Source organism: Lagopus muta, chromosome 8 (assembly GCF_023343835.1).
Source record: "Lagopus muta isolate bLagMut1 chromosome 8, bLagMut1 primary, whole genome shotgun sequence".
Classification (NCBI taxonomy): Eukaryota; Metazoa; Chordata; class Aves; order Galliformes; family Phasianidae; genus Lagopus; species Lagopus muta.
In genome coordinates, this window is record NC_064440.1 from 26,275,948 (window position 1) to 26,290,536 (window position 14,589).

Genomic DNA, 14,589 nt, shown 5'->3' on the forward strand with positions numbered 1-14,589 from the left:
GCCTTGTAGGACGGAAATGCTTTGCTTGGGGACCCAGATAAGCTCCCCAGGCCCATGGGCCTGAGACCAACATTCACCCTGGAGTTCCCCTTCCAGCTTTCCCACTGCTGTATTCCTCTGCAACTGGGCTGCAGTGGGGAACCCGGGCCAAGGAGGAAAAGCAGGCTCTTTAGCCCCTGGAGCAGCTTATCTCTTGAACTGCTTGATGAAATGTTTTTTGCCTTTCTGAACAGAGCTGTTTCGGTGTCACTTATTCCTCAAGTGTAGTCCAGGATGCTAAATAAAAGTGATTTCTATACGCCGATGTAGCAGTAGATGTTGAATACTGGCATTTTGCTCAGGACTGAAACTCTGCTTTTTGGCTGTTAGGAGGAGAGCCCAGGTTTAGATGGCAGAGTGTTTGTGGTTTAGCTTCCTAGTTCCACTTGTGAGGATTTACAGTACTGTAAACCTAGACTAATGTCATGTAAATCCATAGTAATGTGACTATGTTTATTTCCCTCCATGGAGCTGTCTAGATTTACACCAGTTAGAATGGGAACAGTATTTGGCCCTTTAATATCTATCTCCAGATAATAAAAGTCAGATGAGGGTTTCACTAAATATTTGGCAAACCTACTAAAACAAGCCCAACAAACTGCACAGGACGTAGATTAATTTCCTCCACCAGCATCTGGGTTCAGCATTATAATTAGCAGCAGATCTCCTAGCGATATGCCAAACAAAGATGTTTATGTCAAATAGCTATTTCTTAAAAGAGAAAAAAGAGAGAAGGGGTGGCTTAAATTTATGGAATACCTCGCAATCAGCCCACATTGCTAGCCTGTGTGATAAGCAGTTACTGCCAGAGGTGCCTACAGTTGGCACAGCCTTCAGTTATGTTACTGAGTTTGTGCCTGTACTGGGCATCTGCACTGTGAGGACAAGGGGCACATAATAGTCTTCCTTTCTGACTTCTTGTAACTTCCCTTTTGATCTTCTGTCATGAGAATCACACCTACTAACCTGGACTAGCCTGCTTTAAATCATCTGTGCGTGCAGTGTGCGCCTCCTGCTAGTGAGAGGCGATGCTCTGAAAAGCTGGCACAGGCATCCCCTTAGCCAACAACCAAAGCACTCACAGCCAAAGCCTACAGAAGACTGCACCCCCTGGACTGCAAAAGCAGGGCTGTATTGTGAGGAGGATGAAGTTCCTGGTGATGTTTTGGAGCAGGGAGATCCCAGTCACTGCCAGGAATCTGTGGAGAGGAGAAAAAAGGAACTATTCGGACCTCTGAAGAAGTCTGAATAGTTACAAGCAGATACAGATCTACGTGTGGTCTCAACAAAGGAAACTCTGACCTCTCTGAGACCAGGCAATCGTTCTGTAACTAGCAGAACTGCAAAGTGTCAATTAAATGTGGAGGAATTCTATGAATTTGTGAAATTACCGAATGAAATAACCATAGAGAATGACGAGGAGTAGTCAGAAGACAGATTTGGCAACTGTTCTAAACTTACAGAGTTCTCTACAAAAAGGACTTCGGGCCTGGAACTGTGGCACACCAGCATTTGAACCTTCAGTTTGTGTGCTAGAGGGCTGTATCTCCATCAGTGACACAGGATGCTTTCACTCATTCATAACCTAGAGACATTAGATATCATAAAAAGTTCAGTATACCATTTTGATGATAATGTATTTGTTGTCTGCACTGCAAACTTCTTAGCTAGCATTCCAGGATTATTTGTCAGGCAGTAATTAGAATGATGCGTTTTAAATCTTCTGAAATGGTGCCAAGAAGAAAATTGCTTTCCATTTTGAACAGTGTTAGTGGTACAGCTGGAAATGCTGCTGCCTGATGAAAACACTTTTAAACATCTCTTGGTCTGCTTTTGGTCCCAGCCTGCCTGAGGAACACAAGCACTGTCTTATGTTCTCTTTTCCAAGTTGCAGAAGAATTATTAACGAGCTGTTTACACATATGGAAGAGTCCAGGTTGGAACACCATTGAACCGTATTGCAGAGAGCTGAACATGGTACCTGGGCTTTATGCAGATTTGTAATTTTGTCTGATAACTGGTGGGGAACACCTTCCTCCCAGCACATATGACCTCCCCAAAATCTCCAGTGGGTTTGATACCATGTTCTGGATGATAATTCGGAGAGCAGCCATATTTATCAGGATGTTTGTCACCAGGATTTTAGTTCACCACAGAAAGAGAAGTGAACTGACATTTTAAATCTATGGTTTTTAAATATCAGTGCAGAGATATGACCAGGACATTGATAGGCTTTTCTGGATTCAATCCATAGCTCAAGAATGAATATCTAGTGCTAGAGTATAAAATAAAGCTTCAAAAGGGAGATTTCAAGACAACATTTACTGAAGCTTTCATGAGGAACTTTAATATTTATGGTTGTAGCTGCCACGTCTGTGATGAAATGTCCTAATATTTCATTTGTCTGTGACCTATACCCAGGAATGAAGTCTCTGGGTTAGATCAAGTCACTGTAATCACAGCGTTATGTAACAAAAAGTCTGACTGTAGCTGTATTATCTTCCACTCAGGTTTCAGAGTGGCATTCAGTTCACCCTGAGTTTCAGAGTAAGTTGCTGAATGAAAAAGTGTCAACATGGACTCTTTTCTACCCAAATCAGTAAGAAAAACTCTTGGTAAAGCAAATGAGAAATAAATGTGTCCATTTAAGGTATTCAGATATTATCTTTTGGTCACAGTAGTATTTTTGCAAGTTGAATAAGCATGCAGGAAAAAAATAGTTTGTGGCTCCTTTTTCCACTAGATATGAATTTGTCTTCCACTATGTAGAAGTCCTCAAATTCCAACAACCAGTCTTTGGGAATGTCTAAATGGTTTATTAGGGTTATTTAATTAAGATTAATGGCGTAATGATTTATCACATACTTTTTATACTGAACAGCAAGTCTTCAGCTGATGTAAATGAGCATAGCAAGGCTAACCTGTGCTAATTTAAAGCAACATGGGGAAAGACTGAAGGAAAGTAAAAGAGTGTCACCATCCTGTATAACAGAACTGAGTGCGTGTGTTTGGAAGTGCTTTCACTTCTTAGCTCTGTTTTATTGTTCTACTCACAAACATTTGTGCTTGCTTGTCTACAAGGATGAGGACTGGTACCACTGGGAAGTGCCTGACGGATAAGTCTGCTTGCAGACATTCTGTGGCTCTTGATCGGGAGCTGTCACTCTATTTGGGTTTTTAAATGAGACCTCTATCTGAGCACTGAAATCCTCTTCAGAGCCCCCTTTTCCGCTTTTACTTTGCATTACATGATCTCTGCAATAGTTACAGTTGGTGTTGTGCTTCTGTACTTGTTTCCATTACTTCCACAGGGATCTTACCTGTGCTGGAAACATGAGGAAAGGACCCGTGTGCTTTCTGCCTTCAGACTGCAGAAAGAAACAAGGCACTGTCAGTGTGAAGGCTGTGGATCAATGAAGGCCCACGCTAGCAGCGTGTGCCTTGCTGGATTTCCTGCCCCCATCGCAGCAGCACTCATGGAGTGCTCTCCCTGCAGCTAGGCCTCCTTGTGCTGTATCGACTGCTCCTGTCATATTGCATTTGGGGAGAGAATGAAACAACCCACGTCATTTCTCCCGTATTAATTGAGGAAGTGCAGTGTGTGGCTCTCATGGCAGAGTGCAGAGGCACTGCAGCAGTAAAAGTGGTGAAGAGACACAATGTGACCAATCCCCTCTTGACAGCGTGGTCTGCTCATGGCTTCTCCTGCTCTTACTTGAGACCTGCCACAGCCTTCGGCACTGCCTGAGTGTCACCGCACCACATCTGCTGAGCCTCTGTGGCTGCCGTGACTGCTGGGGGTGGGAGTGGCTGTGCCCTCCCCAGTCTGACTGGCAATGTGGCTGCTGGCAGCTCAGGATGGTATTGGTCCCTGTGCCCAGAAAGAGACCTCTTCTCTGTTTGCAAAGTAATGGGAAAGGCGGATCTTCTGCATTCTCTTTTTCTCAGTGCAAGGTGAGCCACAGTTTGGCACTTGGCATGCAACTCCATTCCTTCTGCTTTCTTTTTCTCTCACTTTCTCTCTGAAGTGCAAAAATAGTATCAGTAACACATTTGTATCCTGCCCAAAAGGTAACATGTGGACAATGTTGTAAAACTCCAGGTGGGAGCTGTGGCTGTCGTACAGAAATGACATATGTAAAAGTTACACAGAAGCTTTGAAGGAGAAAGGTGTGATTTCAGAGAAAATCATCTTGTGCTTCCTGAGACAACTGGGAAACCAGGTTGCTTGCCCCTCATGGGAGCTTTCGTGGCACTGGATTACTTGAAAGTAAGTAAGTTGGCCCTGAAAGTCCTTACACAAGGTGGAAAACATCTTGCCAACATCTAGCTCTCCTTAGTAGATTCAGAACAATATGGTTAGGTGGTGGCACAAGACCAGGGAGAGCTGTGGGAGAACACACTTCTCACAGATAGCCTCTCGTAAAGGCTGTGCTCTCAGATGTGCTCTGAGCCTTCTCCTGTTCCACAAGCGTACTCCCAATCCGAGATCTTTCTGATCTTCCATCCATCTGTGTGGCTCACCCTTCCTTGCTGTTATGCCTGCTGGCCCCTGTGAACTCATGCCCTGAATATTTGCTGTTTGAGTCAGAGTGGTCAAGGCTGAAGACACTGCTTTAGCTGTGCCCATTGCCCAGGTCACTCATTAGCTGTATGCTCTGTCTTTGCTAGCAAATTCACTTGCAGGCAGGGACAGCTGCATGAGACAACAAGGAGTTTGTGCTCCCTCCCTGAAAAGCTCACGTTGCAGTTAAAACCTTGCAAATCCTACCTTATCAACAGCTCTGGGCACACCCCTCAGCAGTGTATTGGTGCAGAGAATTCAGAGGTGTGTTTGGGTCAGGACAGGGCAGCTTGTTCCTCAGTTCACTTAAAAGTAATCTGTGTGCAGACTTGCAAATGGCAGACAGTTGCTCAGTAGAGTATTGTCTGTGTTTTCCATCACTTTTGAGAGACTGAGCATACACAGCCTAATGCCATTCAGGCATCTCCCTTCCTGGTTCCTGACAAACCATTAATAAGAGGACTGCACAAACCTGTGTAAGCCCAGCACAGTTATCTCCTGATTGACTGTAGAACATTTTGGAACTGGGCTGATAAGAAAATCCAAATGCTTTTATAAAAAGCATTTTAGGTGGATAACAGATTTTAGTGGGTGTGACTTACATGGACAGAAAAAAAAGTTTCATCTTAAAACAGAGATATTTCCATTGAAGCTAGCATTTTGTCTATTTCATATGAACCCCATCTGCAGTTCCATTGACATGGTAGCTGGGCTGCACCTTCTGTGATGCACCACAGAAAGAGTATCCAGGAGTAACAAGCTCCTCTTCACAAGGAGTGCTGCCTGGTGGAACAAGAAACCTGGGCAGCTAACCAATACTCAAACTGCATTGTCTAGGTGGCATTCCTGCTCACTCTGGTATGAATGAAAAACATTTTGTTTCTTTTTTTCTTCTGGAAAAAATGTCCATTTCATTAAAAATCAAACAAGGTAAAAGAAAAAATAGAGAGGAAAGTGGTTGAGTCAGTTAGAGGCAAGGCCGGATTTCCATCTCTTGCCTCTTGTTCTAGCTCCTTGGGAGTGTCCATAATTTGTCCATTACTCGTGAGAGATCTCTCCCCTTTCACATGTCGTAGAACTTACTTTCTTCACTTCGTCAGGAACTGGGCCCAGCCCTGAACTCATCCCACCCAGCCAGATACTCTCTGGAAATTGTGATCTTTTCAGCACAGATTTTGTCTTCTTTCAGCTCATTCTACATATAGACATTGGAGCATAAGCTAGCTCCTTAAATAAAAACCAAAGCAAAGCACTTGACTTGAGAAGAATAGAAGTCCCAAAAGGAAAGAACAAAACAAAAATGACACTTAGGTACTGGATTGAGCAGATGCCGTAGGTTGTTATAGCAACTTGAGTTCTAAAATGAGAGAGAATACCCACATGCTGCCACATCTGAAGTCTGGAGTGTGTTTCTTCAATAGAACCCAGGCTTTGAGGAAACACCTATTTGCTATTATTAAAAAGAAATCAGCGTGTAAGGCTTCCTCATAAAGATCTATGTACATTTTCCTGTGAAAGAGAAGAGCTCTTTAGGATGCTTTGAAAAGGCTTGTGGTATCATTTGTTTATGATATTTACAGCAGAGTGTGTGCATGCCCGTATGCATGTGTGCGATGTGGATTTCAGCTCACAAAGAGAACTTGAAAGCCTTCCAGCAGAAACATAAGCGCTCTGACAAAGAGCTTGTGAGGGAATAACTGGCAGCAGCAGATACTGAGGTGACAGTGAGCGGTTGTAACATCAAAACTGAAACACTTACAGTTTTGTGTACTTGTGTGAGAAATAATGACTACTCAGATGCTGTCTGTCTCTGTCAACGCAAGGAAAAAGCACCAATTAACTATCAAATCTGAGATAAAGCTTCAGGAAGATATAACTGAATGTTTTCACGGCAAAATACTCTATTTTATGTGAAAGTATATTAATTGGACTTCAAGTTGAGGTAGAAATGTGGCCCAATTAAGTGAATAAGAGCCTTTGTCTTGACTCAGCTGAGCAGGTCAGGCGCCAGATACTTGCACATGTAGGATTGCTAGCTTTGGGATCTTTGCTCCACTTTCAGCTGAGTAACTTGTGTGGGAGTGCAACAGCCTGAGATGTTCCCCTGGAAAATGCAGGGCACTTGAAATGCCACATTTGGTGATTATACCCTAAATTTACTTTGCGGCTTTTTTTTTTTTTTTTGTCAGTGTTTGCACTGTAAGTCATCTGTGAATCCATGCCTTGGGTAATCCACCCACCAGCTGCCTTTACGTAGTGAAAGTGGAGCGAGTGGCTTGCAGCACCAGCTGAGATCAAAGCCTGCACTTAAATAAAGGCTGGCTGTGGGGAGGGGGCAAAGCGAGCACGGGGCTGCCCTCGGCGCTGGGGGACTGGCCTGCCTGGGATAGCAGGGTGAGGCTGGCAGTGGGCACAGACCTGTGCAGGGCTGGGTCAGTGCTTGGCTCTTGGCTCTGTGGCTCCTACACCGTGTCTCAAAATCACTCCTCAGTGTCTTTGAATTTTTCTCTCTTACCTTGCTGTTTCCTAGAGGTATAATTTTCAGCAGAAGCTAGCTTAGGCCAGCTGTTCTTTGTAGTCATCTTCCAAAAATAGTGCATCTGGTTGGAATTTTTCTTCTCTCTCCCTTTAATTCAAATACGGCTGAAAGACGTTGCCCAAACATACCTCCAGTAGTAATAATATTTAACGATACATCTTCAGACAGAAGAGAATATGGAAGCTATTAAACCCAGAGGCAAATATTTTCTGAGTTATGAGTGTGAGAAAATTGAGTTATAGGTAGAATGTGAGTGGTTTTGTAATCTTCATAGCAGGTGTTAAGGCCAATCTGCTAAAATAATTATTTATTTGCCTTAAAAGTGTAAGCTTGACTTTTTAAAGCTATTCTGGAGGGAGTGTGGTTTTCATCTATGAATGAATTAAGCAAGAGTCGGGATATGAAGCAGTGTTATTAGAATTGGTGTGGTTTTAAAAATAATAATCTAAACCAACAACAAAAACAAGAGAAAAGTCACATGAAGAGCTAGATTTTTTAGGTCTGTTGGTGAATGCCCAGCCACTGGTAGAAAGCAATCCATGGTTCAAATTCAATTAGATATCCAGCGTTGGTATTTTGTGGAACAGCTGTCAGCTTTAATTCTGAAAGATCTGAGACAAAATAGGCTCTAGGAGAGATTTTTTTCTGGCATACTAGCACTAGTGCTGTGTTGGACATGGTGCAGTTACTGCATGAGCTAACTCGCAGCTTCTGCAAAGTCTGTAAGTGAAAAGCGACCATGTAGTAGTGCTTGCTCTTGTATTCTCTAATGGATTTGTCAGAGAAGCTTTTCTTAATGGCTATGTCTGTCACACTGGATGATAAACATGGGATTGTTTTTTCTCCCTGCAGAAATCAATGTCAGGGATGGGAGTAAAAGCAACAGAGGCTCATGCTTGTACAAAACCAGTCCAGCACAAGAAAGGTGTCAGCAGCTGTGGACATAGCAAGAGGAGCAAGAACAGTCAGAAAACCTGCTGGCCAAGTGGCAGCCCAGCTGTACCTCCTAGGTAAGCTTGTTCGGTCTCAGCAGAACACCCCTTTTGGGGATACAGGATTCCAGGGCCTGAGACAAGGTCCCAGGAAGGTCCCACCCTGCACGCAGGAGGGAAGCTGCAGCCTAGGGCATGGGCTTCTGCTGTATGGAAGCTACCATAGGTGCCTGAAGTAGTGGCACTGCACTTTGGGGAATGAGAAGTCCCCTTAGCCAAGTGTAAATGCTCTGGTGGTAGAGCTCTAATCAGTGCCAGGTGATAAACTGAATATTTCTATCTCTGGAAACATGTCACAAATGGAAAACTTGCAGACAAACTAGAGGCATATCGGAGTTTGATTCTAACAAAACAAGACCTGTGCCTCAAATGGCATTCACATAAAGGCAAATCCCTGCTTTGCCTGATGAAACATGGAGTTTTTGTTAAGGAACCATCCATAGTTTCCTTCCCAAGATTTCATTTAGACAGTCTCATTGAAGTTGAGGAATAATGTGGAAAAGAGGGTTTTTCTACCTAGCAGAGATCCAAAGAGATCCAGACTCCCATTTCACCTCCAACGGAGACAAGGTCTAATTGTTTCAACTCAAAAATGGGATGCAGGCTTTATTCTCATGTTGAGTGGTGGAGGAGAAAAAGAATAAAAGACCAGATTTTGTCCTTGAGCTTACTAAAAAGCCTTCTAAGCCTTCTTTGAAAATAATTCCTGGCACAGTCAGCTTTAAACCTAAGTTTGACTTTTTTTTCCTCTCCTAGTACCAAACACGATTAGAACATAGTATGGATTAATTGCTCTGCCAAATGTCATTCCTATAAATCAAATCTGTTTTCTGACATATGAGTGAGTGTCTGAATACTCCAAAGCCATTAAAAATATCTGCATAATTTTAAAACCTGCTAAATGTTGTTGTTTTCTCTTTCTCTCTCTCTCTCTCTCTTTCTCCTTTCATTCTTGGTACAGAATGGTATTTTACTCTGATACTCTGATGATGAGAAGTTGAATGGCAAGTTTCAGTCAAATGCTTTTTTTTTTTTTTACAATCCAATTCTAAAATCTTAACAATGATACTCACAGTGGAAAATGCCACCAACTGTAAATTTACACACGGACAAAACTTGGCAACCTCAATCAGCTCTTTTTCAGGCATAACTTGTGGGATCTCTGCCCGCATTCCCTCTGCAGGAGTTGGTGTTATCCTGCTACTCAACTATTCATGTGTTAGTGCTACAGGTGTATAACAGCATGCGGGACAAAGTCTCCAGAGCTCATTCTACAAGTTCTTACTGTGTTTCCTGTGTGAGATGGTATAAATATTTGCATGGGGTAGTAATGACTGCCCCACTCTCTAGTTATCTGTATCATGCAACAAGAGCTGAGGAAAAATTATCCAGCACAACATCATTTTTTCATTGGTAATGCTAATTCAACAGATCCAAAGCAGTTTGTGGGACTTGTTCAGTTTTGCCAGCTCTCGAGAGGAGTTGGCTGCACTTGTAGACGGACCTGTCCCAACAAGCTGGCATGACTGCCCTCTTCTTGAGACCCGTGCACTTTTCAGTAAGGTGCTGGGGAATATTTGCAAGTGGCTTCTAGGAGTCCTCTATGTGTGACTCCTAGAAGAATGCTCACCCTGACCTGGGGACACCACCAGCCTGGAATGGCTGGCAGCCTGCATGACAAGCTGAAAAAATCATTTTTTTCCTTCCTCCCTCATATTTCCCCTCTAATGAAGGAGGATAAAAAAGTAATAAAAAGGTGACTGTTAGAAGAATAGTTTCTGTCCCCTTTTACAGGGACTCTTTTAATGTGTCACGAGAGGAAATTTGGTTTCTCATTCACTTTTGTCTCTTGTTGCCCTGTGTCTGTACAGAAAGATGAGTTACATCTGGCCTCAGCCTGGTCCAGAGCCCACTGTTGCCCACAGGGGCCCTCCTTCTTCAAATGGTTTTCTGAGCAATGCCTGGAAAATCAGAGGAGTGACTGCACTGAGTGCTGTGACAGCTATTCTGGTTTCCTTCCTGGACCTGCTTCTGTGTCTTTTGGCTGTGACAATGTACAAAAAGATCTCAAACCATCCTGGGGGGGGTGGGAGGGGGGATGAGGAGGAGAGGGCAATCTGGCCATGACAAAATCTTCCTCCCAGCAGAAATTGCCTTTCTCTGAGACAGGCTCTTCTACAAGCACATCTGCAGGTAGCTGGGGCAGCTGTGACACGGGGTCACCCATCCTCTGTGTGCAAGGGAGAGCTATTTAACAGTGTGTGAACCTGAACCCACAAACCTGGCATATGGGGTAAATTGCAAACCACCCTATGTGAGTCATGATGGCTTTTTGTATTTTGGGATCCCTCCTGTACAGATCAAGCTCAGATATTTCAGTCCTAAGAAGTCTTCCATGCTCACTGTTCTATGATTTTGTCCCCATTTGTCCCTATTTAGTTAATTTTATTCAAAAGTCTACCTCAAAGGAAATTACTGCTTCAGAACTGAAACCTAGAAACTTTTGTTATTCCTAGTAATGTTTCCCCTTTTGACAAAAGATTGACTAAATTCCAAATGCTTTTAGTTGTCCTAATTATTTTTTCTGAGAGATGAGCTATGAAAATCACCAGCCGTTACACTTTTCAAACTATTTTTCATTTGAATAAATTCAAATAATAACCACTCAGCATTAAGAGGGTTGCCATGCTGCTCTGCAATGAGAATGGATGCAGGTTATCATATAATTCATTTCAGACTTTGTGCTGTACTATGATACAGCATGGAAAATGGGGTTCTGTCCTCTTTAGCTTCTGTGGGCTGGGTCTGAGTTGTTTCTTTGAACTGAAGCAGCACACTGGAAAACTGCTTCTCGATTTCAGAATTTGACTAAACCCTGAGTGTGTTGCCATCAAGAGCTAAACAAGTGCAGTAGAGGTGCCTGAGGGATCAAGTGATTTTGTATGTTTGCTAATGCTGTAAGACAGCTTTAAATAGTCAGAATAGTCCTTTAGTTGCAGATGTACCCTTATCTCCTTCTTGCAACCTATGTGTTCTACCCTTGAAGAATTAATTCAGTTGGTTTTAAATCAAAGAAAGCAACAAAACTATTTCAAGAGGTCATAAAGCCTGCTAAGATTAGTGTGAGTGGCCCAAAAGAATCATCTTTCAGTTTAGTATGGCTTCACTGAAAATGTCTGGAGAAAGTAAAGCAGTGCAAGACTGTATGATCCAGCAAGGGGTGGTGGTGGGACCTAAGAGTGGAAGTGTTTTTGTCTCATCATTTATCTCTGGCAAGATGTTTTACCTTTCTCTTGTCTAATCTGTATACTTAGACTGTGAACTCTAGAGCTTAATCTGTTCTGTATTATGTAAGAAAAAATGTGTGTATTTCTAGGGTAATAAGAACAGAACTATTTCTGTGGGATACATACAAGGGAAGCCTACTGATTTTGAAAGCGTCTGGTGAAAAATGCTTGTGTGAGTGCAAAAGTACAAAGCAAGGCTGTTATTATTCCATTTTCACATGAATGATCTAAGTTGTTTGTGTCTGGGCTTAATATGCAGTTACTAAACCAGAGTTCCCATTATGGGCAAATAAAAGAGGCAGAAGATACGATAACCCATATGGAATCTAGCTGTTGCTGGCTGAACCTCACTGTGTTAGGTCTCTCCTTCCACCTCTGAGCTGCTCTCAGGAGGCAGAGGAAGATGTGATGGGAGCCAATACAGCCTAGCCCGAAGCCTTCACTAGCACAACCCAAAACGTCCTGGATGGAAATTAAAGTCCAAAAGCCTCCTCATGCACAACTGGTATTCCTTCACATATCCTGCTCCATGGAGCAAGATTAAGGCAAGAGGAAACTTGAGAAAGGCATTCTTACCAACAGCTGTTGAAAAACCTGCACTGGTAACCCAGCACTATAGTTTCCTCGTTATTGTGCTTTGTTTCATAAAGTGCATTCTTCTCATATCTTTGCAGTTCAAACTCCTGGCCGTGCAATAATTTGGGAAACCAGAGCAGGTAGAACAGCTGTTTAGGCAGAATCCTTCATTTTGTCAAGAATGCAGCATTATGCAAACAAAGTTGATTAAGACCAAAATCAATGGTTGTGTTTTTTTGTTTCTTTTTTTGGTTCTTTTTTTTTTTTTTTTTTTTTTTTGTCTGGTTTTATTATTATTTGTCTTATTACTTTATCTGTTAGCTTTTTGTCTTAAGCTGAAAAATACTGTTGTTCTGTAACTTGCTTCCAGCATCTGGAATTTCAACAGAAGATAAGTTTCAACCTGAAACTAAAGCAAACGTCTCCCCCACCTTGCCCCCCTGTATGGGAGCTGCTGAGTCACGGCCTGAACCTCTGATTGATCACCTGAGGTGAGCCATGAGTCAGCCACAGGAGCACAGGTGAAGGCAATTCACCTGTGCTGCTGGAAGGGGTGGAGCCTGGCTCCTCCTAGACCTATTTAAGAGCTGGCTACCAGTGGGGAAAGGTTTTGTCTGGAGATCCCCTCTTCTGGTGCTTTCTGTAGGTAAGCCTAGCATATGGGTAAGCCTTCCATTCATTCTCCCTTATTATCTTAGTCTACTTTGCCTACCTCTCTTGTTCTTTTGTAACTATAACATCTTAATACCCATTGATTATACACCCCCATGAACATCATTTGAAGTGTTAATAAATACAGTAAAAACATCCCCCTCGAAAGAAAGTAAGACATTTTTTCCCCACAGCCAGAGGCAACGTGTGTACAGGACCCAAATTTGCCTCTGCCCTGAGCACAGTTGTACCAAGCTGCATGGCTGGTGGTAAATATGCATTCCAGATACTGACTTGGGGATAATGAAGGCCAAGTACAGAAATGCCCAGATTATGTTAATCAGCTGAGAGGGAGAGTACAAGCAATCTGCTCATAGCTTAAGATGCTGTACCCTCTTCTGAGAGTCCCTAGAAGAGAAGAACCCAGGTGTAATACAGAGAGGCTGCATGTGAGGTGGCTGATTTGCTCTTTGTGAGAACCAAGCCTCCTTCTGAGTTCTCCAGGCAGGCGAAGCAGGAAGAAAGCTTTTGTGTGCTGCTTGGTGCAGGTGTAGGTGTTACTGCATTTATTCTTATGGTAGCTGCAACAGACTTGCCTGGGCCAGCTACTGCCTTTGAGTAGGAATTGCTGAGATCTCTATGGAGAACGCAGGCTCAGGGAGTTCCTTAGGTCCTTCAACAAACCACTATAAATTAGTTTATTTTATGCAACTTCTTCTCAAAGCCAATAAATAGCTTGACAAAACCTGAGTGCTTTAACCCTAAAAATTATTCGGTCTTTAAGTGAACTAATCTCTGCTATCCTCTATGAGCCTTGTGCTTCCCCAGCTGCCTGAGTTCTCTAAGGCTGGGGAGACATGGTTGGGGTTCCTGGGCACTGCCTCTGACAGCACATGACTGCTCTGGGCTTGTTATGGCTTCATGATGACAAGAGGGGCTTATTTCTGGTCTCAAGGTGGCCTGGAGCTGCATTCTGAATAATGTGAGAGGTGTGTGGATGATGGGGGTTTTAGCAAGATGAGACAAAACTAAGGCTTTTTAAGCAGAGATGCTCTCTCTCCTGTCTACTTCAAGCCCTCTCTTCTACCAGGAGGCCAACTTGTGGTTGCAAAGGAAAAGCCCCCAGATGATCTCTGTGAGAAAATAAATGTGAAGTCCTCCTAAGGCCTGCAATAGAGCCAGGAGGAGGAGGAAGGTCTGTGAGCGCATGCTGAAGGCCTGTGGTGGGGAGGGGGACCTAGCACAAAAAGTAGAGAGAAGAAACAAGAGGGCTAAGCGTTTCCAGCTTGAAACAAGGGAAGCTGAGGCACACGAAGGCAGCTGTTCAGATGATGGAAGGAGCTAGCACCAGTTTCATGTTGGAAGAGAACTTGGAGAGACTAGGGTGATCAAGGTAGCTGGGGAAAATCTTCACAAGGTGATAACACAGCTGTCTGTGGTGCTACAGTGAATGTGTCTGAGATGGTGGGCATGAATCTGCTGCTCTTCTGTGTCTGAATGAGAGAGCTGCAGTGGTCACTGGAGAAGCCTCTCCAGAAGGATGAATGTTGACTTTGTATGAACTGACAAAGGAGATAGAGGGGGATGTGATCCGTGTGTCTTTGTGAAGGCATGAAAGTGTAAAGGTGGGAAACATCCCTTTTTTTTTCTTTTTTTTTTTTCCTAGGGACTCAGGAAAAATAGGGTACTTTAAAGCCTCAAATATTTTACTTTCAGAAAAATGTGTGAATTGGGTAACTTTCTTTCTTTAGAAAGCTGCAGTGCCTCTGCAGTATGGAGTATCTGTAAATTTTAAACACAGCATCACTGACTTTTCCCATACTTCAAGTAGCAGGGACTCTGGAATAAGGATATTTAGCATATAATGCTAGTTGTAGTGGTGACAGATAAAAACTCTGAGTTTGAACAGGAAATTGATGTTGCTGGGGAGAGTTTTGGCCT

General features: G+C 43.1%; 1 long non-coding RNA gene across 2 annotated transcripts in view; it reads left to right on the top strand.

Annotated features, from left to right (window-relative positions):
- Window positions 1-14,589, top strand: part of LOC125697016 (uncharacterized) — a 170,839-nt gene that overhangs the window by 41,221 nt on the left and 115,029 nt on the right. For both annotated transcript variants that reach the window (XR_007378647.1, XR_007378646.1), the window contains exon 2: window positions 7,995-8,152. This is a non-coding gene — a long non-coding RNA (uncharacterized LOC125697016). The remainder of the gene's footprint in view (window positions 1-7,994; window positions 8,153-14,589) is intronic.